The sequence below is a fragment of the Acinonyx jubatus genome, chromosome C1, assembly GCF_027475565.1.
Source record: "Acinonyx jubatus isolate Ajub_Pintada_27869175 chromosome C1, VMU_Ajub_asm_v1.0, whole genome shotgun sequence".
Taxonomy (NCBI): Eukaryota; Metazoa; Chordata; class Mammalia; order Carnivora; family Felidae; genus Acinonyx; species Acinonyx jubatus.
In genome coordinates, this window is record NC_069381.1 from 125,739,215 (window position 1) to 125,764,430 (window position 25,216).

The window sequence follows — 25,216 nt, forward strand, 5'->3', positions numbered from 1 at the left end:
CAGGGCAGCAGAAATGCTGGCCTAGAGCAGCTGCATCAGATGACTACCTCTGAGAACCAAACACAAGCCTTTATGACAGAATTGATGAAACTGGGCCTGGATGATTTGGCTGAGATAGGATGTGCTTGAATTTTAAAGGTATGCCCCAATGTGTGGTAGGTGCATGCTAGCCACAGTCACTGGGTTTGTTTGATCACTCCTGCTGGGAAAGTTTGGTGGTGAAGTAACTGGGAGGAAGGAGGGGAGGCCTGGGTGGATGCTGTTGTGGAGGTATGGAGGGCCCCGCTTTGTTGAGGATTGGAAAGCAAGAAAGAAGGGGTACGTGGAGAAGTAGGGAGGTTGAGCGTGGGATACTGGAGACTGAGGTTTTAATTTTTCTGAAGAAAGATTGCTATGGGGGAGTCTTACTCTGAAATACTTTCACGAACCATGGGTCAGTTCTCCCACAGTATGGCCTGATTGCTGAGCAAGTTTATAATCGAGTGAGAGTATGGGAGAGGGAAAAATCCATCTCATTATCAGAGTGATGACTACATAGGGGAACGAGTTCAGGCCATGGGGTCCGATTTGGTCCTGAGTTAGAATCCACATCTTCTTCTTCCTTAAGCTGAAGGACTTTGGGCTATTTAGGTAACTAATCTGTGACTCAGGTCTGACTGTAAAATGGGATTAATAATATACCTATCGCAAGCCAGACTCTTCAGAGGATTAACAGGGATAATGCAAGAAAGCATTTAGCAGAATTCCTGGTTTATGGCAAGCACTGAATATTCACTAGTGGTACCATAAAGAGTTTTTCTCTTTAGATTCCCTTGCATGGATTCTTAGCTGTGTGACCTTCATGGAGTCACCTATTCTTTCTGAGTCTGAGTTCCTTCAGTTTTTTAAGAACAGAAATAGCCTGAGGGACCTGCAGGTGGGGGCATGGGTCAGATGACTCTGCTCTATAATAGCTTTAGATGCGGACAAAGTCATTCGTTACGAGACTGAGTCTGAGGCAAGATGCCTGAACTGGTGAGTTTGGGGAGGCTGGGAGGGGATCTGAAGTTCATCAGGAGAAGTGCATTTGGAAAGGAGTGTATCTTCCGTTTTGGCTGAGAGGAAATGGGGAGGGGATGTGGTATAGCACACTAAAGGCGGGGCAGCTGATGAAACTAGGCAGTGATATTTCTCAAACCCAAGGCACAGGTCCAGATTTGCCGCCTGGGCCGCCTCTGCACCTGTCATGTATGTCCTCAGTTGACTTTGGGATCAGCTGCTGAGGCAGCACCAGCGACTGGGACCTGGAAAGTAGCCCTGACGTTACATGGAGCCGCTTTCCAAATTTTGCCGATTTTCATTTATGAATTCAGTGTACATTTACTGAACATGTATTGTAATCTAGGTGTGATGAATTCAGCAAAGCATACCAATCTTGCTCTCCAAGGCCTTGTGGTCTCGTAGGGGATAAATAATAGCCTGCATACATGTGTAATTAAGACTTTTGCCATGCAGTAAAAGTTCAGAATACCATGAGACTGAACAGTAGGGTGAAGCCTAATTAGATTGGGGGGTTTGACAGCAAGAAGAGGTGAAATGGGCATGAGTTCCGATAAGACAGGAAAAGACACTGGCTGAAGTAGAGACAGGCTTATGTATTTATTTTTTAAACACAAACCTGTCTTTCACGAAGGGAAAGCCCCTCTCTTTGACCACGGGAAGAGCTGTTCCCCTGCTTCCTGATACTGCCCTCTGAATGCATACTTTGTGCTTCCCCCATGCCATTGCATTGGCCTCCCTCCTTCAATTACCCCTGTCTGTGTAAATTTCAGCTCTGGCCTCAGCTCTAGCCCCGCTTTGGTAGAGCTTCTTACCTTTTCCACTCTCCAAGTGCTCTTCTCCAGACTTTTCTCAACATGCGTCTGAACTGTTCTCTCGACCTTGACTCCATGTGGCAATATGGCGTTTTTTTTGTTATTCTCTTGTGACACATGTATGCTGGTTTGTATGTCATACATCTCTGCAAAAGTATATGCAGTGTCTCCCCAGCGAGAATATTGAGAAGGTAGTAGAGTGTTAGAGCTAAATGAGTCATTATAGATATTATCCTCTAAACTGCTATAAGAAAGTGTAACTGAAACCCAAAGAAATTAAAGGACCCCACCAGTCACTGGATGGGAATCTAGGAATGTGACCATGTCTTGTTATTTTATGTTTTGCATTTACTGGGGTGCTTGTTCCAGAGTCAGAATCCGACACACATTTCTTCACTGATTGTTTATTCCCCGAGTTGGACCATTCCATTACTCAGTCTGGGCAGTGGTGTCACTTAGCCCCTCTGGTTGACTTGATTACCTTATTTATCAAATGGGTATAGTAATTTAAATGAACAGACAATTAACTAAATTCTTACTGTATGTCAAGAATTTTGCAAAGCTTTGGGTGGGGATATAAAGATGGTTAGATAGATCTGGTCCTTGCCTTAGGGGAGCACACAATGGTAGAACTTGATAAAGGAGAAGTTCTAAAAGAGCAAAGATACTTATAATAAAGGGCTATGCAACATATGGAAACATGGAGCAGACCAACAGATTTTGCTTGCAAGAATCGGAAAAGTTCACCAATACCTTCTCTCTTCACCTCAACCTTGTGTTACGAGATGCCAGTGAGATAATGCAGTGAAAATGTGGGAAAAATTAGAAAGGAGTACATATGAACACACTAAGTGGATGGTATTGTGATTTGGGGGGCTTTGGAGAGGGGTCAGAGAAGACAATGATGGCTGGGAAGTGAAGGGGAACAGTCACACTTTCTGATGAACCAGTACATTTTACACAGAGAAAATTCAGGTCCATGGCTATAGGCCGTATGAACTATAGCCATCCAGCTTGTAAATTTATCTTTTGTCACAGGAATGGCCAAACCTGTTGATTCCGTTAATGCAGCTGATAGCTTTGTGTGTCCTAGGAAGTTAATCACCATTATCTGTCCATTGGAAGAAGGTGGCTGGGAAGGCCAGTGATAGAAGAGCAGATAAGGTATTGGTGGGAATTGGACCTTTGAAATGGGTTCCCCCGTTCCAAACCTGTATGGGAAACTCATAGCAATGGTGGGCCATGTCTTGTTAGACTGATGAACCCTGATGGGCTGGTGAGAGATTCTCTTTTCTCCCCTTGTGCCATGCATCCTGGAATCACAGATATTTAAATAGTGTATTGTTTTGAAATAAGTACTTTGGAAACATGAACAGCTGCTGTAATGAAAACACAGTGTTCAGAGAACTATTACTTGCTTAGGATTCATAATAGTGTGGGTCCAAGGACATTGCCCAGAACAGAATGACTGTGTATGGTGAAAGTCTGACTGACATCATCCCGGGAGGCATTCCTAGGAACAACAACAGGAGCAAAAAACCCTTTGTATTAATTTCTGTGATGTACTTGACACTTGGTTCTCCCCAAACTCAAGAGGGTCATCCAACCTAACCTAGAGCTGAGAGGGAGAGGAAAAAGTGACCACAGGGCACCCTCTGGTGGTAAGGCAGGCCCACTACAGTCCATGACCTGAGTCCAAGCCCCTGTGGGAAGGAAACCTGGACATCTCAGATTTTTAGTATCTCCGATGTGGAGGAACATCTTCTGTCTTCTAAGAAATATTCTAAGGATCTTCTTGCTGTGTTGTGTAGCAATAAAACAGGCAGGCACTGTGGAGTCTTCCATAAATAAATCATTATTAGTGTGAAACTGATCCAAGAAGAGCTCCACTGTAAATCACTGTGACACATGGCTAATTCAGCCAGAGCCCCCCATCTTACACAACCATCTCTCCGGTTCCTTCTTTGCTTCCTCTGCCTCGCCAACATTAACCAGCAAGGGGTACTCTTTCTTTGAAGTTGAATCTGTATTATACTGCCGTGGAAACAGCAGTAATTGTGGTACCCCTAAACCATTAGCGGGCTCTCCTCTTTGTGGCACTCTGATAGGAAGAGGAAGGCTGGAAAGGAGATCATTCAAATGATCAGTTGTCATCTCTCCCCAGGAGGGATGTCTTCACTATCCATCAATGCACAGATGTTGCATTGTTGTTGGCATAAGTGCCTTGAGTGACAAAGGACCTGTGATCTCAGGGATCATGACTGGAGCTGTCCTCAGCTCAATTTCACAGTAGTGCCATGTGATGCCTTAACTGAAGCACCTTAAGCATGAGGTCAGGTCATATAAATGGCAGCACCTCAGTACTGCCTAGTTTTGTCTCTGGCTAAAGCTGAGTGAGAACCCCAGGCCAGCTGGCAACATCGGCCATTCATCAGGACAGACGTTCCCAGTCTGTGCCTGGATGTCCTTTTAGGCTGATCATTTGTGTGTCGTGTCCCAGGAGTAAAGCTGGACCAGATAATAAAGTATCTGGCATGCCCACTTTGCAAATGACTGGGACAGACTTGTTTTTATTGGAGCAGAAGTCTGAGACCACAAGTCTCACCACAAGTTCACCCGCAGCTTGAATCTGTGGTGGTGGTGTGTGTGAGGGTTTCATGCCTGCGCTTTAGCCACGAGGTTCTTTGTCACCTCATGAGTCCTTCAAAGTCATTCTTTTGTGATAACAAAGGGTAAATAGCGGCTCATAGTGGATTTACCCTCACACAAGTTTTGCTGTCAGAACCCCTAGATCCTCTGAGTAGCACTGGGTGAGTCAGGGAGATAGAGAGGACACAGCCATTCCTGATGGTGCAGTCCCCTGCAGCAGAAACAAGTAGAGAAACAACTCTGTGGACCCCAGAGGAAGACTCCACCTCACTTGAAGCAGAGTATTTGGTGTGTGCCTCCTCATAGGCAGTCTGGAAGGATCTACTCCAAGCCTGTTTTGCTCAGGCCAAATGATTTCTTTTGAGCCGTGAGGCAGGGGTGGACCTCATAGACAGATGGTGAGCTCCAGTTAGGAGATATCCCAGAGAGAATTAAATCAGCAGTTTTTTTACTTTTTCTTTTCTTCTTTTTTTTTTTAAAGAATCAATCCAAGTACTTCGAACATTTCATTAATGTATAGTACACACTTTTAAGTAAAATATATAACCCCAATGTCAGTGATTGTCACATTGCAAAACCATTCTATAACCCATTAAGTTTTAAATTTTCTATATATTTCATATTCAAAGAGCTCCTGCCCAGTATGTACTGGAAATCACCATGTCAGAACACTTGTTTTCTTATTTTTATTTTTTGGGGTTGGGGGAGAAGGGCAGAAGGAGAGAGAGAGAAAATCCCAAGCAGGCTCCATGCTCAGTGCAGAACCTGTTGCAGGGCTCACTCCTACAACTCTGGGGTCGTGACCTGAGCTGAAATGAAGAGTCAGATGCTCAACCTACTGAGCCACCCAGGCACCCCAGGACACTTGTTTATAACTTAAAGGCCTCTCAGAGTCATCAAAGGGAAACATAAGGAGGTAACCTGTCAGGGGTGTACTAGTCTTCAAAGGGATTTTCCCGCTGTGCTTTTGAAGAACATTCCATCACTTTTGAGAAAGTTCTTTCCCTGGAAACCCTCAGGAAAATCACTCATTGAAAAAATTCCTTTGTCAATGCCCATGGATGGGTGGGGGGCTTGTGCAGAGTATGTTGAGTGAGCTGCTCTACGTTGTAATCTATTGTAGACATTTGATTATCTCTAGGCATTAGACCCTCTGATAAAGTTGCTAGATAGCAGTAGATGACAATGGTTTCTTTTGACTCCCCAATAAAGATCACCCTGTGCGTTGATTACTCATGTTGACAACTCTGAATGCTGCCATTCAGCTGGGTACCTGGTTTACACCCAGAGCAAAAAAATGGACTCACTCAATAGGATACTGTGAAAGTGAGGGACATGACCAGTAAGAAGAGATGTTCATTAGAGAGAGACAGACAGAGAAAGATGCTCTTTGATGTTGAAATTTCAATTTGACAGACCATTCAATATTGCTCTTCTAGATTTGCACTAAGTGAGGCCCAAACTGAGAGTCTAGGGATGCTCGGGTAGGTGCTCCTGTACCATCTCATCTGAGAAAGCCCAAGGGCAAAACTCAGCTTTGTAACATACTTAGCTGGGTGCTCATCAGTTGCTCTTATTTGGGACATTGCATCAATTCATTCAACAAATAATTATTGAATACTTACTATGTGTCAGGCAGTGGGGATATGAGAGTGAACAATTATTTAAATTTATCTACTCAGATATTTTGTTTTAAATATTTATCAAAGTAATAAATAGTAAAGAAGATCTTAGTGATGGCAAGAAGCAGTCTTTTGTGTGATCATTACCCCTTCCCAGTCCCAGAATTGACCTGTTTATGGTTTAATGCTTCTGGTGATTATCTCTGTAGTATATGTTATACCTCTATTTCTTGATTTATGAGCACTAGATTATATTTTTACATTTACACTGTAAAAAATGAGTAATTGGGTCATTTATACCATGGTCACCTATTCTTACCTCTCTTCTTCCTGCTTTCCCTCAATATTTGATAATAATTCTTACCAAATTATTATTATTATTCCTATTATTAGTTTCCTTCTCACCTCAAACCAAGGAGAAGGATCACCACTCAGAAAAAGTGGAGGTCTCTACCAGAAGTAGAGACTGGCAAAGGTTTTGTCCTTTAAGTACCAAATTTCTCTGAGTGTCCTTGTGAATGTTGTTTGTAGTCACTCTCTGAGGTCCTGGATTCTAGATCTGTGGCTCCCATTTCACCTTTCTTGTGTAAGCTGATGGCTGACTTAGAATCCTTACCTGAGGGTGTATATATTTACCTGAATTATTGCCAATAATATGGAACTACAGCTTCCGTTGAAATGCATCATATATACTGAAAACCTTTTCTTTCAAAGTTTGGATGGGTTGTTCCAGGTCTTTGGGGATAGGGGGATGATGGAAACCTCCTCAACTCCAAAAACTCAAATTCTCAAATTCTTTTACAAACCAAATAATTTCCCCTCTGTTGCTCTCACTCCCTCACCCTTACTAAGCCATGCTCTCTAGTTCCCCAATGGTTGACTCTTCTCCCAGTCCAAGATGGCCAGGAGATTGATCTCTGGTGCCAATTTTGATCAGTAGTTAGTAGTGGGTTCCATGATGCTGTGAAGAATGAGATTTCCTTAGGGAATAACCCAATGATTGATTCCCTAACATCCATTCCAGTTAAGGTGAATGAGTCTAAAGCATCTCCTTCCCTGGACAGTGAATAATTTAGGAAAGGGCAAGCAACCTACCTTTGAATACTGTGTTGTGAAAAGAAGCCTGCTGATGGTTTCAGGGAAAGCTAACTTTTCTCCTACAAGTGGGGAAGTATGAACTGTCTGTATCCTCTGGACCTTGTCATCTTGGATATGATTTCTGCTACCGCCATCTTGCAACTGGAATGAATATTAAGCCAACTTTGAGGATGGCAAAAGAGACAGATGGAGAGAAATGGGGTCCTTGACAACTCCATTGAGCTACTGAATCAACCAACCCTCAATCCACCCCCATTCTGGCCCTCTAGACTTTCTATTATGTGAGAGAATACATTTCCATATTGTTTAAGCCAGTTTGAGTCAAGGTTTCTGAAATCAGAGCAATTGATAGGATTTCTGAAGTCATTTCTGGAATCAGTGGGAAAGGGGCTGTGATTGATTAGCTGTGTCTGTCAATGATGCAGATGTAGACATTTATGAACTTATGCACTTTAGCTCCTCCCTAGGACCTTGTATAGGTCTCCTCTATTGTGTTTGTTTTGCTTTTATTACTACCCAGAATAGTATTTTTTAATTGAGATATAACTAACATGTAACATTCTATTTGTTTCTGGTGTACAATATAATGATTTGATACTTGTATATATTGAGAAATAGAACCATAATAAGTGTAGTTAACATCCATTACCACATGTAGTTATTTCATTTTTTGTTTTGGAAACTTTTAAGATTTATTCTCTTAGCAACTTTCAAACATGCAATATAATATTATTGACTATAGTAACCTTGCTCTAGATTATATCCTCAGGGCTTATTTATTTTATAACTGGAAGTTTATACCTTTTTCTAACCTTCACCCATTTTGCTCACCCATACTCCCTGCCTCTGGTAGGGAGTAACCACCAACATGCTCTCTGTGCCTTTGAGTTCAGTTTTTATTTTAGATTTCACCTTTAAGTGAGCTCATACAGTATTTGTCTTTCTTTGTCTGGCTTATTTCACTTAGTATAATGTTCTCAAAGTCCATCCATGTTATTGCAAATGGCAAGATTTCCTTCTTTTTTATGGCTGAATAATATTCCATTCATCTTTATCCATTAATGGACATTAATGGACACTTAGGTTGCTTCCATGTCTTGGCTGTTATAAATAATGTTGCAATGCACATGGGAGGGCAGTGCATCTATTTCTTTAAGTTAGTGTTTTTGTTTCCTTCCATTAAATACCCAGAATTGGAATTGTTGGATCAAAGAGTAGTTCTTTATTCATTCACTCATTCATTCATTCATTTCACTCAGAAAACTCCATACTGTTTTCCATAGTGGCTGCACCAATTTACATTCCTACCAACAGTGCACAAGAATTCCCTTTTCTCCACATCCTCACCAATACTTGTTATTTCTTGTCTTTTTGATTAGAGCCATTATAACAGGTATGAAATGACATCTCGTTGTGGATTTGATTTATGTTTCCCTGATGATTAATGATATTGAGCATCTTGTCATACACCTGTTGGCCATCCATGTCTTCTGTGGAAAAAGGTCTATTCAGATCCTTTACCAATTTTTTAATAGGAATTTTTTTGGTGTTGTGTTATATAAATTCTTTATGTATTTTGGATATTAATTCTTTATCAGATATATGATTAATATATTTTCCCTTTTAGTAGGTTGCCTTTTCATTTTGTTGATCATTTCCTTTACTGTGCAAAAGCTTTTTAGTATAATGCAGTCTTATTTATTTATTTATTTATTTATTTATTTATTTATGTAAAGCTATCTTTTAAATATGCCAGTGGTTTTATATTCTAATGTTTATTTATTTATTGAGAAAGAGAGCATGAGCAGGGGAGGGGCAGAAAGAGAGCAGGCAAGAGAGAATCCCAAGCAGGTTCCATGCTGTCAGCACAGAGCCCAGTGCGGGGTTCAGTCTCCTGAACTGTGAGATCATGACCTGAGCCAAAATTAAAAGTCAGACACTTAATCTACTGACCCATCCAGGTGTCCCTCCACTTATTTATTTTTCCTTTGGTGTCAAATCTAAAAAATCATCACCAAGACTGACGTCTTGCATGACTGCCCATAATTTTTTCTAGGAGTTTTATGGTTTTAGGTCTTATGTTTAAGTCTTCAATCCATTTTGAGTGTTTTTTTTTTTTTTTTTGTCTATGTTGCAAGATAGTAGTCTAGTTTCATTCTTTTGCACGTGGCTGCCCAGTTTTCTCAACACCATTGATTGAAGAGACTGTCCTTTTCCCAGTGTATATATATTCTTGGATTTTTTGTCACAAATTAGTTAACTATATATGTGACTTTCGTTTTTGTTTGTTTTTTTCTGGGCTCTCTATTCTGTTCTGTTGATCTGTGTGTCTATTTTTATGTCAACACCATACTGTTTTGGTTACTATAGCTTTGTAGTGTAGTTTTATTTTTTTAATTTTTTTAATATGAAATTTATTGTCAAATTGGTTTCCATACAACACCCAGTGCTCATCCCAACAGGTGCCCTCTTTAATGCCCATTACCCACTTTCTCCTCCCCCCTACCCCCCCCACCCCCCCCATCAACCCTCAGATTGTTCTCAGTTTTTAAGAGTCTCTTATGGTTTGCCTCCTTCCCTCTCTAACTTCCCCCCCCTTCCCCTCCCCAATGGTCTTCTGTCAAGTTTCTCAGGATCCACATAAAAGTGAAAACATATGGTACCTGTCTTTCTCTGTATGACTTATTTCACTTAGCATCACACTCTCCATTTCCATCCACGTTGCTACAAAAGGCCATGTTTCATTCTTTCTCATTGCCATGTAGTATTCCATTGTGTATGTAAACCACAATTTCTTTATCCATTCGTCAGTTGATGGACATTTAGGCTCTTTCCATCATTTGGCTATTGTTGAGAGTGCTGCTGTAAACATTGGGGTACAAGTGCCCCTATGCATCAGCACTCCTGTATCCCTTGGGTCAATTCCTAGCAGTGCTATTGCTGGGTCATAGGGTAGGTCTATTTTTAATTTTGTGAGGAACCTCCACACTGTTTTCCAGAGCGGCTGCACCAGTTTGCATTCCCACCAACAGTGCAAGAGGGTTCCCGTTTCTCCACATCCTAGCTAACATCTGTAGTCTCCTGATTTGTTCATTTTGGCCACTCTGACTGGCGTGAGGTGATATCTGAGTGTGGTTTTGATTTGTATAGTGTAGTTTTAAATCTGGGGGTTTTAAAATCTGTAGTTTTAAATCTAGTGTAGTTTTAAATACCTCTGTCTTTGTTCTTCTTTCTCAAGATTCCTTTGTCTATTCAGGCTTTTTGTAGCTCTAATACAAATTTTAGAATTATTTGTTCTAATTCTGTGAAAAATGCCATTGAGATTTTGATGGAGATTTCATTGAATCTGTAGATGCCTTTGGGTAGTATAGACATTTCAACAACATTAATGCTTCTAATCCATGAACAAAGAATATATTTCCATTTATTTTTGTTTTCTTCAGTTTATTTCATCACTGTCTTATGGTTTTTAGGGTATAGGGTATGGTTATATTTATTCCTGGGTGTATTATTTTTTTTTTTTCATGCAATTGCAAATGAGATTGTTTCCTTAATTTTTCTTTCTGATAGTTCATTATTAATGCATAGAAGCGCAAGAGATTTTTGTATGTTGACTTTATGTCCTGCAATTTTACTGAATTCCTTGATTAGCTCTAATAGCTTTTTGGTGGAATCTTTGAGGTTTTCTATATCTAAAATCATGTCATCTGCAAATAGTGGAAGTTTTATTTCTTCTTTCTAATTTGGATGCCTTTTATTACTTTTTCTTGCCTAAATGTTCTGTCTAGGACTTTCAGTATTATATTGAATACAAGTGGTGAGAGTGAATATCCTTGTCTTGTTCCTGATCTTAGGGGAAAAGCTGAAAACTTTTCATTGTTGAGTATGGTGTTAGCTGTGGGCTTGTCATAAATGGCTTTGATTATGTTGAGAGTCTTTATCATAATTGGATGTTGAATTTTATCAAATTCCTTTTCTGTGCCTTGAGATGATTATATGATCTTCACCTTTTATTTTGTTAATATGGTATATCAGATTGATTTGTGGTTGTTGAACCATCTCCCCATCTCTGAAATAAATCTCAATCTTGGTGTATGATCCTTTTAATGAATTGTTGAATTCTGTTTGGTAATATTTTGTTGCAGATTTTTGCATCTATGTTCATCAGGGATATTGGCCTGTAATTTTGTTTTCTTGTGGTGTCCTTGTCTGGTTTTGATATCAGGATAATGCTGGCCTTGTAAAATGAATTTGGAAGGGTTCCCTTTTCTTCTATATTTTAAGGTGGATATGGCAATTATTACATAAAATGAGTTTCCTGCCTTTGTGTCTCATTCTATGCTTTAGCTTCCTGAAATGCCTAACCCATTCTATGCTTCACTTTTTCTGTTCCTTTCGACTTCTATGGGTACTGACCTTTTGCTTATTCCATTCTTATGATCTTCCTCTTCTCCCCCTGGGAGATCAGACAGGCCCACAGTACACTGCAATCTGTGGAAGCACCAGATGTGTGGTGTTGACAAGACCACATGGGGGGGCAGATGTATCTGATTGCTGCAAGTGTGATTGCATCAGTTGCTAAGGCTGCACTGGCTGACCTGAGGGGCAGAGTCTCTCCCTGCTCTGGCCTCCACTGATCTGTGGGTAGCCCTCCAGAAGCTGTATGCTTGGTTAAAGAGGATATACTTTTTGTGGAGAGGAAGAGCTTTCCTTTAGTCAAGGATACACAGTATACTGACCTGAAAAAACACAGCGTTTGAGCTCATCTACTGACATTACTATGAACCTTTCTTAATTCCTAGAGTCCTCAGTGCATTTTCTAGGTCCATAAACAAGAATGGTAAAAGGTTGAGTGGAAACAATGGGGCTGCTATTTCTCAGATTTCATTTTTCATTTAACTTGGAAACAAGTTGTAGGGACTCAACCTGTGTTGCTTGTAAATTCAACCAAGAATAAAATGGATAATACACAGAGGTGTAGCTTGTGGAAGAATTCATGGTGCCCTCAGCAACAGACTTATACTTTTTTTTCCTCCTGTTTGCTAATTGATTAAAAAATATGTATGTATCGCAAAGTTCATTTATTGATTGAGAGAAGAGTGAAAAGGATAGCTTCTCTAATTAAAACCGATTGGAGCTGTGAAAGTTTAATTAATTGGATGCATGTCACTTCATTTCCATGTTATGTTGTGCACAGTGCTCTGTTTTCATAATTAACGTGTTGTGTCAGGGTGGTGGGTGTCTTTCTAATTAACAGTCTGAAGGAAAAGTGATGTATGGGCCTGCTGAATAGGCAGAGTAGGTGGAAAGAGAAGTCCCAGCCAGAATCCACATTTTCTGTTCCCAGTGGTCGGTTTCTTGCCATTTTATCACCCTTTGTGCAGTAAATGAGGTTTTGGTGGATCTTCCTAGAGACTGCTCTTTGTTTACTTCCTGGGTGTTTCTCCATCAGAGGACAGGGAGGCTGGATGATACTTCCAGAGAGTGCAGGGTGAAGACTGTCACCAGGTGAGGAAGAGTGACTCCGCCCATTCTCTCCTATGAACTCCCTCACCATTCACTGCAATTGTTCCTTGCTGGGCAACCCTCTTAGGCAGGACAAACTTTCACTGAGTGTCCAGTCTGTGCAAGGTATTGTGATAGGTGAGTGGCTTTGAGCCCAGACTCCACCTTCTTACTAGACATGTGACCTTGGGGGAAATTACCTAAGTTCTCTGTGCCTCAGTTTCCCCATTTATAAAATGGGACTATTAAAACCTTCTTAGTCATGGTGTTGTGGGGCTTAAATGAAATAATGTAGATGGCATTTTTAGTACAGTATTGTCAGCCTATTGTTATTGAACAATTCTGTCTCTTTCCTATATAGTTTTTTGTTCCTTGTTTTTAAATCTTTATTTGAATGGTCCTTTTATAGATTGCAACTCCTAACTGACATCACCCCTGTGTCTTCTTCCTTAAATCCATACTCTTTTGGAAACAGAATTTTCTTTCCTAAAATGAAAAGTTGATTATATGGATATTTTGCTAAGACCTTAAAGGCAGCCTCCTGCTCAGATGATGTTTCAACTCTGTGGTACAGGAATTCCAAGCCCAATAAGCTAGCCCAGACATCTACTTGGCCAGCCTCACCTATAGCTCCTCATTTCCTCAGCCATCCATGCATTGCCCACACACCCCAATCCTCAGTCTCCTTCATAGCTGAGCATAGCCTGCTCTTTTCCTCTTCTGTTTAGAAGTCTCCCTTTCTCAGAAAAGCAAACATCCTACTAGTTTTTTCACATTCAGCTCACATGTCTCCTTTTTGAAGTCCTCTCTCCTTCCACAGCATTATTTTTTTGTTTGAGTGTCTCTTCCTGCCTAGACAGGAAGTTCCTCTATTCTGGGGCTGTGTCTTAGTCATCCTTGCATTCTAGTGCCTACCAAGAGTGTAGTGTGGAGCAGGCTTTTAATGATTGTTCAAAGACGGACACAAAGAGCAAAAGTTTTGCTTCGTGTGGAATAACTGTTTAATATCTGCCTTCTGCAAGACTGTTGGCTTCATTCAGGCAGGGGACATTTCTGTTTTGTTCAACATTGTTCCCTGTTGCTTGGCACATGACAGGTGCTCAATAAATAAATAAAATTGGCATGTCACCTGGTCTATATGCCTCATAGGTTGTGGACATAGGACAAATTGATGATGAGTATAAAAGTCCTTAAAGTTTAAAAATGATTGAAAATGAAGCAAAATTATTTACAACAGAACAATAATTGCTATTGATGTTATTGCCATGATACATGTTGTTATTGCTGAAAGATATGCCCTTCCCCTTTTGGAGTAGATTTCCTGAGTAGCATGTCCTCTGGATCCTTCTTTATGTTGTCATCACAACTGAGGGTGACCTTTTAATCATCGGAGAGGGATCCTGACAGCCAATACTGTTCAGCTAATACTGCAACTTAGCTGCTTGTGAGACTCATCTTATCCCTTAAAAAACAAAAAACAAAAAAAACCTATAACCTTCTGTATTTCCTATAATATGCTATTTTCCTACCTCAGTGACATGTATGATAAATAATGCATACTGGTAATTTTAGAAAATAATTTTATTTTCAGGCACTTTTTATATAGAATCTAATCAATATTTATACTTATTCAAGGGATTTTCTTTCTCTGTCTTTTTTTTTTCCATTACAAGGGTTTTCTCTTCTTATAAATGTTTGACCTTGTATCAATTCACAAGTCTTTCCTCTAGTGTAAAACCTAGAAAACAAAACCCAGCCATAAAGATTGTCTCCACACTCCTTCTCACTAATCAGGAAGTGCTTACAGGAAATGGGCCCAATCCCATGTTCCATTTTTGCTAGCTCTTCACATTTGGATGTAGTTTGGGAAATTGAATTACACCTCCAGCCCAATGCCAGTGTCATTCTTTCAGCAACATTTACGGTGCTGGGAGTGGGAGATTATAAAGACCCAAGGTGATTAAAAATAGCTTTGCATTGAAATGACTCTTCAGAGGCCCTATTCCTCCACTTGAAAATTTAATATTAATTAAGAAATATTCAGGCCCTGAACTGTTTACCCAAGTATATCTTGAATCTCCTAGCAAAGCAAGGGATTCTGGTCATGGGGAGTTTAACTGGGGTGAAGGCCCTGGGGGTCTGAGGGTCCAGGTTCTAGGCTGGCTCCCACTGGTTGGCCATACGTTAAGGGGAAGTTGCTCAACCTTTCTGGGCTTTTGCTTCTGGGTCAGTTGAATGAAGAGGCTGCTTCAGTGAATCTAGTCAGTGTGCAGGCTGCCAATCTACAAGGATACTCGTTGCATTCCTACCTTGTACCAGCACTGTGCTGGGTGCTGTAGACACAGCCATGAAGAAGACTCAAGCCTAGGTGATGATGGAAGACACCAGTGTGCTGATGCTCAGGCCCAAAGCACAGCTTGTGGACCTGTGTGACTGGCTTGGTCATAGTTTCCTGCCAACCTTTAGGCCTGTGCGTGAGTTGAGCCCTGGTCACCAGTTCAGTCTCTCACTCGGTTCCCCTTCCTGCTGACTGACTTCACCCCAAGGCAGGATATAGGGGAACTTGTGAAAACATTGCCTCAGAAGAAGAGGAAGTGGGCAGAGCTTAGCTGTCTCTCCTCCCTGAGGCTCCTTGACTCTGCTCTTCTGCCAGGGATGGTTTTTGCATTCCCAGGGCCTCCATGAGGAGGAAGTTGAAGCCAGTTCCACAAAAGACCCTTTCAGGGCAATAGATGCCCCCTCCTTTAAGTTGTAGACAAACAGGTGTCTCTAGCATTAAAGGGAGAGCCAAAGAAAATCTACTCGAATGATTAGATGCTATGCCCACTCAGAACATGGAGGCAACTTTTCTTATTAAAGAGTTCTGCTTTGCCTTAGCAGTCAAAAAGAATAGCAGTTAAGAAGTTCTCAAGACACATTGGAGGAGCAGAAAGAAGGCCGGGGAGGTGGGGTAGGGCTGGATGGTGCAGACCTGGAGGGCCGTGTGGTTCAGACACCATCTGTTACTCTAAGGCAGTGGGTCTCAAAATCTAGCAGTGCCAGAATCACCTGTAGGGCTTGTTCAAATTCAAATTCATTGTTCCTGATTCAGTAGGTCTGGGTGGAGCTGAGAATTTGCTTTTCTAACAAGTTTCCAGGTGACATTGATTCTGCTTTTTGCACCACCTGGCCAAGGGGAATGGCTTCAAGGGAGTACAGTCTTAATCAGTGTAATATTGGCTCAACCATCCTCATCCTTGGAATATTAATAAGCTGAGACAAAAGCCCTTGATGTGTTGGATACTTTAGAAAGCTCTTAGCAGTGACACATTAGAAGGGTGTTTCTCAAGTGCAATTCACAAACCATTTCCATCAGAACCAGGTAGGACCCCAGTATTCAAAATGTGGTTCCCAGACCAGCAGCATGGGCATCACCTGTGTGTTGGTTAGAAATGCAGACTCTCGTTGCACTACTAGGTATTTATCCAAAGGATACAAAAATGCTGAATTGAAGGGGCACACGTACCCCGATATTTTTAAAAAAAAATTTTTTTAACGTTTATTTATTTTTGAGACAGAGAGAGACAGAGCATGAATGGGGGAGGGTCAGAGAGAGAGGGAGACACAGAATCTGAAACAGGCTCCAGGCTCTGAGCTGTCAGCACAGAGCCCGACGCGGGGCTCGAACTCATGGACCGCGAGATCATGACCTGAACCGAAGTCGGCCGCTTAACCACTGAGCCACCCAGGCGCCCCAACGTACCCCAATATTTATAGCAGCACTATCAACAATAGCCAAATTATGGAAAGAGCCCAAATGTCCATCTACTGATGAATAGATAAAGAATATGTGACACACACACATACACACACACATAATGGAATATTACTTGGTGATCAGAAAGAATGAATTCTTGCCATTTGCAGCAATGCGGATGGAACTAGGGGATATTATGCTAAGTGAAATGAGTCAGTCAGAGAAAGATAGATATCATATGATTTCAATCTTATGTGGAACAGAGGGGAAGGGAAAGAAAAATAAGATAACAGAATCCCTCTGTTAGAGGGAGGCAAACCATAAGAGACTCTTAAATATAGATAACAAACTGAGCGCTGCTGGAGGGGAGGTGGGTAGGGGATGGGTTAAATGGGTGATGGGCATTAAGGAAGGCACTTTTTGAATGAGCAGTGGGTGTTGTATGTAAGAGATGAATCACTGGGTTCTATTCCTAAAGCCAAGACTACACTGTATGTTAACTAACTTGAATAAAAAAAAAAAAAAAAAAAGAAATGCAGACTCTCAGGTTTCACATCTACTGAACCAGAACCTACTTTTAAGTAAGATCTCCAGTGGCTTGTAGGCACATTATAGGTTGAGAAATACTATTCTAGGGGTTTTTCAGATGTGCCTCTAGGGTGAGTAGTGTTGAGGGTAGGGCAGGGAAGGTGGGAAATGCTGCTATTATGATCTAGAATTGTTACATACTAGCTCAGCCTACCTGGATATTGAGGTGGGTGTGGTTCTGGGTGGGGACTTTGCCCGGGACCATGGCTTAAGCCTTTACAGAGTATGTTCCTGGAAACAAAGCCTAGAGAAGGTAGGGTGTCTTCAGTGTGTAGACTGTCAGTATTGACCGTGTATTTTTGAAGATCAACATGCAACGTATGGTAGTTTCCCTTTATCCAAGGGGAATAGGTTCCAAGACCCCTAAGGGATGCCTGAAACTGTGGGTAGTACCGAACCCTATACATATATTTTCCTATACATACACACCTGTGACAAAGTTTAATTTATGAGCTAGGCACAGGAAGAGATTAGCAATAATAATAATAATAATAATAATAAAATAGAACAATTATAACAATATACTGTAGCAGAAGTTATGTGAATGTGGTCTCTCCCACAATATCTTATTGTCCTGTGCCCACCCTTTTTGTGATGCTATGAGGTGATAAAATGCCTGCATGATGAGATGAAGTAGGTGAATGATGCAGGCACTGTGGCCTAGCCTCAGGTTACTGCTGACCTTATGGCCATATGTCGGAGGGAGGATCATCTGTTTCTGGACCACAGTTGACCATGGGTAATTGAAATCATAAAAAACAAAGCTGTGGATAAGGGGGAGACCACTGTGTTTCTTTAGCTTCTACATGGCAGAGAATGTATGGAAGGGTTTGGAATAGGTCATGGCTAAAAGGGAGGAGCAAGGGAGGGAAGGAACAGTCTCAGGTCAGGTTCCTGGAACATATAACCTAAGCAGAATTGCCCACTTTGATATTTCTTAGGGTGTAGAGGGTGGGTGAAGTGAGAAAACGTGGCAGGATCTTATTTCCTGCCAGGCATCACTAATAGTATCTTCCAAAGGGCCTAGAAAAGGTTTTTATTTTTTTTAATGGCTTTATTAAGATGCAGTTGACATACCATTTACCCATTAAGTGTACAATTCAGTTGTTTTTAATACCACCATCTAAGTTTAGAATATTGTCATCACCCCCAGAAGAAACCTCATACCCACTAGCAGTCATTCCCTATCACGCTCCTCCTCCCATTGCCCTAGGCAGTCACTAAATCTTTCTGGCTCTGTAGATTTGCCTCTTCTGGACAATTCATATAAATGAAATCATACAATACGTGGTCTTTTATGACTGACTTCTTCCTTAGCACAGTGTTTTCAAGCTTCATCCATGCTGTGGCATGAATCAGTGTTTCATTTCTTTTTATTACTGAATAATATTCCATTGTATGGAAATGCTACATTTTGTTTATTCATTCATCAGGAGATGGGTATTTGGGTGGTTTCCACCATTTAGCTATTGTGAATAAAGTTGTTAAAAATATTCACGTGCTGGGCGCCTGGGTATTTCAGTCGGTGGAGCTTCTGACTCTTGATTTTGGCTCAGGTTATGATCGCATGGTTGTGAGATTGAGCCCTGCATTGTGCTCCGTGCTGTGTGTAGAGCCTGTTTAAGATTCTCTCTCTCCCTTTCCCTCTGCCCCTCCCCTGCTTGCACTATCTTTCTCTCAAAAAATAAATATTCACGTGCAAGTTTTTGCGTGGACCTATGTTTTCATTTCTCTTGGGTATATGCCTAGGAGTGAAATTGCTGGGTCATGTGGTAACTCTACGTTGAACCTTTTGACAGACTGCCAGACTGTTTTCCAAAGTGGCTGTAACATTTTACATTCTCATTAGCATGTTCCAGGGCTCTGTTTTCTCCATATTCTTACAAACACTTGTAATTAACTGTCTTGTTGATCATAGTCATACTAATGGGTGTGGGTATCTCACTGTAGCTTTGATTTGCATTTCCCTGATGGCTAATGATGTTGAACATCTTCTCGTGTGCGTATTGGCCACTTTTATATGTTCCTTGGAGGAATACCTATTCAGATCCTTTACCTGTTAAATTTTTTTTTGTCTTTTTATTATTGAATTGTAAAGGTTCTTTGTATATTCTGGATACAAGTCCCTTGTCAGATATATGGTTTGCAAATATTTTCTACCATTGTGTGGATTGTTTTTTTTCCACTTTCTTAATGGTGCCTTTGAAGCACAAAAGTTTTAAATTTTGATGAAGTCCCATTTATCTGTTTTATCTTTTGTTGCTTGTGTCTTGGTGACATATCTAATAAGGCTTTGCCTAACTCAGGGTCACAAAGATTTACTCCTGTTTTTTCTAAGGGTTTTTATAGTGTAGATCTTACACGTAGGTCTGTGATCCATTTTGAGTTAATTTTTGCTTTTTTGTATAGGAAAGGGGTGCAACTTCATTCTTTTGCATGTGGCTATCCAGTTGTCCCAGCACCATTTGTTGAAAAGACTAATCTCTCCCTATTGAATTAGTTTGAATCAATTAGTTGATTTTTTTAAGGCTAGCTTTATGTTAGACTTACTTAGGGAATATTAGAAATATACTCATGCCTCTGCCCCTCCTCAGTCCAAGTAAATCAAAATCTCTGAGCGTGAGGATCCCCAGGTGATTCTAATGCACAGTCAGGGCTGAGAACCATGGGCTTAGGGTGTGGTTCTCAAAACGTGGTCTTCATCCCAGCGGCATTGGCAAAGGCCAGAAACTTGTTAGAAATGCAAATTCTCAGGCCCTCGTCCAGACAGACTTGCTGGAATTAGAAATATCAAGAGTGAGGCCCAGCAGTCTGTGTTTCAGCAAGGCCTGCAGGTGATTCTCCTGCACATTGAAGTTCAAGAACCCCTGGCTCTGACCGGAGTTTTAAGTGGCAGCAGGCTGCCTTCTGGCAGCAAACTTACTGTGAGTCATCTGCTCCTGTACTCACAGGGGGCCCAAACGAGGCAGAGCCCACCATCTCTGCCTTAGGGGCCTCTGGGGCCCAGTGTCTCCTGCCATCATTGCTGTTCATATGAATCCTGTCGTAGACTCCGGGTCTAGAGTTCTTTCTCTTCTAGCAAGAAAGCTGGATGCAGAATTAAAACGTGAGAGATGGCTGATGTCTGGGAAAAGACAAGTGCCCGGATTAAGGGTCCTTGCTCCATTTTTATGAGGACCAGAAGGCTTACAAACATGGTGATGGAGGTGCACAAAGTGATTATGAAACTGTGAACATTAACTCATGGACGTGTGGGAAAGGGAGTCTTGAAGATATTTGGGGTTGGGGGTTAATACAAAACAAAATCCTGGTGCTGGGCGGTCTTTTGAAAAGTTGTTTACAGCAGACGTGAGGCACCACTTCTGTTTACCTAAACTGGTCTAGGGGACAAGAAAGAGCAGTAACCTCAGGGTTAACAAGGCACCTTTCTTTTGTTAATTAGCTCCACTCTGGGCAACTGTGGCCTATAGCCCTATTTACCTGTTTACCTAACTTGGTCCTTCCTTCCTGTGAAAGCAGCTTTCTGCGTTTGTACTAAGTTGGGGGGCATATCCGCCCTGAATACCCCATCTTACTTACCTCATATACCTTTGTATTGGGGCCTTTGCCTTCCCTCTCTATCCTGGAGCCTTGGCTCCGCCCTCACTATGCTGGGGCCTTTGCCCCGCCCTCTCTGTACCTATTTACCTGATCTTCTTTAACCAAACTTGAGCATCCTATGACTTCATAGTTTTTTATGCCTTGTTAACCCATCAGTGCAGGCTCAGGGAATTCCTAGCTTATTCTCCACAGAATCCTTCTCTTCCTAGGCTGAAAGGCCTGTCTGCAGAAACAGCCTTTGCTCAGCTCTTACTGACTTCATTATGGGGCTGGTGACTGTGATGAAAATAAGGCACAGTCCTTGTGTTCAAGGGACTTCTATGACCAGTGTTCCTGAACTCATTGATCTGCCCAACATGCCCCGGTTCTCACAAATGGGCTATTTAATTCCTACCTCAAAATCTGAAGCAGGCTCCAGGCTCCGAGCTGTCAGTGCAGAGCTGGATGTGGGGCTTGAACCCATGGACTGCAAGGTCATGACCTGAACCGAAGTCGGGCCCTTAACTGATTGACACACCGAGGTGCCACCAAGATGATTCATTCTTATATTCTTCCTTATAGTAGCAAGAGATGGCTGCAGCAGTCCCAGATCTTGTATCTTTTCAGCTTCATCCCCCATGGAGAAGCATGAAAATCTCTTCTTTTAGGGTTGTTGTAAATCTGATTGGGTCATGTGTTCATACCTGGACCAACCTCTGCAGGTACACTGGGGATTTGATGCACTGATAGCATTGTGCCTGGGTCTTTTGCTCAACCTTTGGAATTGGAAGTGGGTAGGGCTCCACATTGACCCTAAACAGAAAATGTAGAAGCGGTGTGGTTAATATAAAATAAACACCTGGGTTTTGTCCTGGGTTTTGTTCCTGGCATAGAATGCTTAAGACTCTTGGAATTTAGTCTTTTGTATGCTGATGAGATGACTCCAGGCACGGGTTCCTAGATAGCTTCAGGATGGGGGCTAGTTACCAGAAAGACCCAGCCATGATTATAGGGTTAGAACTTTCAGCCCTACCCCCAAACTCTATGTAGGGGAAGAAGAGGCTGTTGATGGAGTTCATTCACCAGCAGCCAATGATTTAATCACCTCTGCTTACATAATGAAATCTCTATTAAAACTCCCTAAATGATGGAGTTCAAAGAGCTACTAGGTTTGGTGAACACATCCAGGTGCTAGAGGGTGGTGTACCCAGAGAGAGCATGGAAACACCATGCAGCCCCCAGTCTAACCCCATGTATCCCTTCCATTTGGTTGTTCCTGAATTGTGTTCTTATAATAAACCAGTAATACTAAGTATGGTGATCTCCAGAATTCTGTGAGTTGTTCTAGCAAATTACTGAACATGAGGCGGAGATAGCCAGACAGTCAGAAGTTTGGGTGGCAACCTGGGCCTTGTGACTGGTGTATGAAGTGCGGTCAATCTTGTGGGACTGAGCCTGTGGGATCTTCACTAATTCTGGGTAGTTAGTGTCAGAATTTAATTGTTGAATGCCCACTTGGCATTAGAGAATCAGAGAACTGGTGTTGGAAAAGATACCACATATTTGGTGTCAAGGGAAAAAACCCTCAGGTGGATTCCTAGAAACAGGGTCAATGGAGACTGGTGTTTAAAAAGCACAATCCCATTATATTCTTCCTCCCAGGTTGGATTCCAGATCTGCTTCTGCTGAGGGACTGGTGAATCCCATGGGCATCACACTCTGATAGGACACCATCTTCTTTCTAGTCCTGGGCACCACAGCTCAGCAGCGAAGTGGTTCAGAATTTGATAGAGTAAAAGTTAAAATCTGCAGTGGACTGGGGGGAGTATAAAGGGATATAACTTTTCTTGTGGCTAGTTGGCACTATGTGTTGACTTAAAAATATTTGTACACTTTGGCCTAGGAATCTTTTTTTTTTTTTTTTTTTGAGAGAGCAGGGGGGCATAGTGTGAGGAGGAGAGAGAGAATCTTAAGCAGGCTCCACACTCAGCGTGGAGCCTGATGTGGGGCTTGAACTCATGACCGAGAGATCATGACCTGAGCTGAAATCAGGAGTCTGATCCTCAACTGACTGACCAAGCCACCCAGGAGCCCCTGGCCTAGTCATCTGAGTTTGGGAATTTTTCCTCGTGAATGATCTGATGTATGTGTTAAGTTTTAGGTAAAGCATTATCTATCAAACATTATTTATGTTAGGAAAAAACTACCAACCATGAAAAAAATGTCCAAAATTGTGGGATTGATTAAATAAATTTCAGCATATGAGCATATCCTTTGGATGGAATATTATATAACCACTAAAAATTATAAGTAATTTAAATCCATGAGCAAATGATAAATGTTAAATAGCATATTCACTTATTAGATAATATCATCTGAATTATATCAGCCAGGCTTTGATAAAAAAGATGGAAGCACGTACACTAATATGATAACAATAACTTGGTTAGTAGAATAATTGGTGTTTAAATTCTTTGTATTTTCTTTGGTATTCTTAATTTGTCTATAAGGATGCTGTCATTGTGTCTGATTTCTATGGTAAGACCCAGAAGGGCAAGAAATAGAGTTTTTCTTTTATAATCAGAAAAAAAGTTAAAACAGTTCCTCAGCAGTGCCTTCCACATATGTTGACTTTTAGACTCTGCTCTTTGGAGCTGTTGTGGAGGCAAGGGAACGAGAGTTTATGGGTTACATTGATTTCGGACTGCTTTCTTGCTTGTAACTTAGCCACATGAGATGAGTCCTTTTGGGAGGTGTCAGTAGGAGGTACAAATCAAAGGCTGGGACAATAGGGACAAGGCCTGTCTGCTCTGGGGGAAGGTTCGTTCAGGGAAGGAGGAGGGCAGAGGACTGGCAATTCTCCTAGATAGGCTCAGCGGGGATCAAGGGCCCCATGTGTCTTCCAGGTCTGGGGGATGTACACTTTTACCATTTGGGCAATTGAAGCTAAATCACTACCGAGGACAATGGAAACTTGAGAGGTTTTTCTGAGATGGTTATATGTAACCTCCAGCTTTTTTGGAAGGCCTGTGTCTTGGAAGACCAAGGCCAGCTGAGGGTGAGCTTGGGGAAGTGCATCTCTGCGTTTCCTCTTTTCCCTGCCCTCTCTCAGTGAATGCTCAGTACTTCTTGTCTTTGGGATCCCCTGTGCTCCCTCTGCCCTGTTACTCTTCTGGCTTTCTTTGGGTCTGACAGCTTCAGCAGTTCCCCAGGCCCTGTGTCTGTTTCTCCAGGCAAACTTACATGTCGACCGTTAGTAGTTCTGATCTTTGCCAATCTGGCAAACGCAACGGTGGTTCTGGGAAAACCTGCACATACGCTGTAGTCCCTTTCCAGATAATGCTTGCATTTGCATTGAAGTCATGGCCCAATGTCCAGTGACAGACAGGGACAACGAGAGAGACCTCCCAGTGCCCCAGTTCCCTTTTCTTGGTGCTGCACACCAGCCCTGACTGTTCCTGTGTTACTTAGCCTATTGTAAGGATGGAGCACTACTACCCAGAGAAATCAGCCCCATCTGTGGGATTCCAGGCTCTTCTGGACAGTCTATCTGTCATTACTTCTAGAGAACTACAGATGTGCTTCTCCCCCCCCCCCCCTTTAACTTTTTAAAGTACATAATGCTTTTGAATAGGTTTAACTTCAAAAGTTACAAAAGTATGGATAGTAGAAGTCTCTGGCTCTCCTCTGTTCCTCATCTGCCCACTTTTTCATGCCTTCCTCATCAAAGAGGATGCAGGAATAGAGCCAGGCTTTCCAGATGGCTGCCCAGTGGTCTCAACTTCACTTTCCCCGCTGATTTGAGAGGATACCATCATGTCCCATATATGTTTCAATCTGTTCCTAGGCTTTGTATTCTGTTCCACTGTCTGTCTATCTATATGCCAACACCACTGAGAACTGAGGACAGGTAGCAGCTTTCCAGGCCCAGGGGAAGGATGTAGGCTTTCTCTTCCTTGCCCTGTTCTTTAGTTCTTATTTCAGGCTTAATGCTGATACTAGTAATAATATTCTTCATAGTGAGGTCTGAGGTAGATACTGTTCTCCCCATTTTATGGATAAAGAAAATGAGGAACAGGGGGGTTGAAGTCACTTGCTCAAGGCCACATAGCTGGTAGGTAAAAGTGTTATGCCCAGAATTCGTGATCCCCAAAGACCACCAGGGAGCCAAGTCTGATGCAATAGCAAAAGAGCCTTTATTCGAGCTAGCTCGAGCTCATTCCCCTACCTGCACCGACGCAGCGGTGAGATACCGGGGAGAGAGAGCGAGTTTGAAAAGCACAAAGGTTTTATTGGGGCCTAGGGGCAGTTGGTGAGGTAATGGCTGTGGCCTCGGCCGATTGGCTGGGGAAGGGTCGGAGTCCTGTTACGCAGGTCGCTGGGCATGTTTTGATCCAGAAGTTTGAACAGGTGAGCGGGAGGTTACTCAACGGGAGGAGGCGTGGTCAAGGTGAAGGACACAGAACAAGATGGAGTGGGCTGGCGTAGGCCCGCCCTTTCAAAAGAGCATTAGGAGTCCTGAGACAGACATCTACCTACCATACTATGTATACCCTTTTGCAGATTTTATTATTATAATAAATGCT

General features: G+C 41.9%; 1 protein-coding gene across 9 annotated transcripts in view; it reads left to right on the top strand.

The window, feature by feature from the left end:
* The first annotated feature begins 972 nt into the window (after positions 1-972).
* THSD7B (thrombospondin type 1 domain containing 7B) overlaps positions 973-25,216 on the top strand; it is a 1,235,876-nt gene continuing 1,211,632 nt past the window's right edge. For 8 of the 9 annotated variants that reach the window (XM_053214976.1, XM_053214972.1, XM_053214981.1 and 5 more), the window contains exons 1-2: positions 988-1,014; positions 2,892-3,017. The gene's annotated coding sequence lies outside the window, so the exon portion shown is untranslated. Of the gene's footprint in view, positions 1,015-2,891; positions 3,018-25,216 lie in introns of all 9 variants that reach the window. The other variant, XM_053214974.1, reaches the window with a different exon arrangement.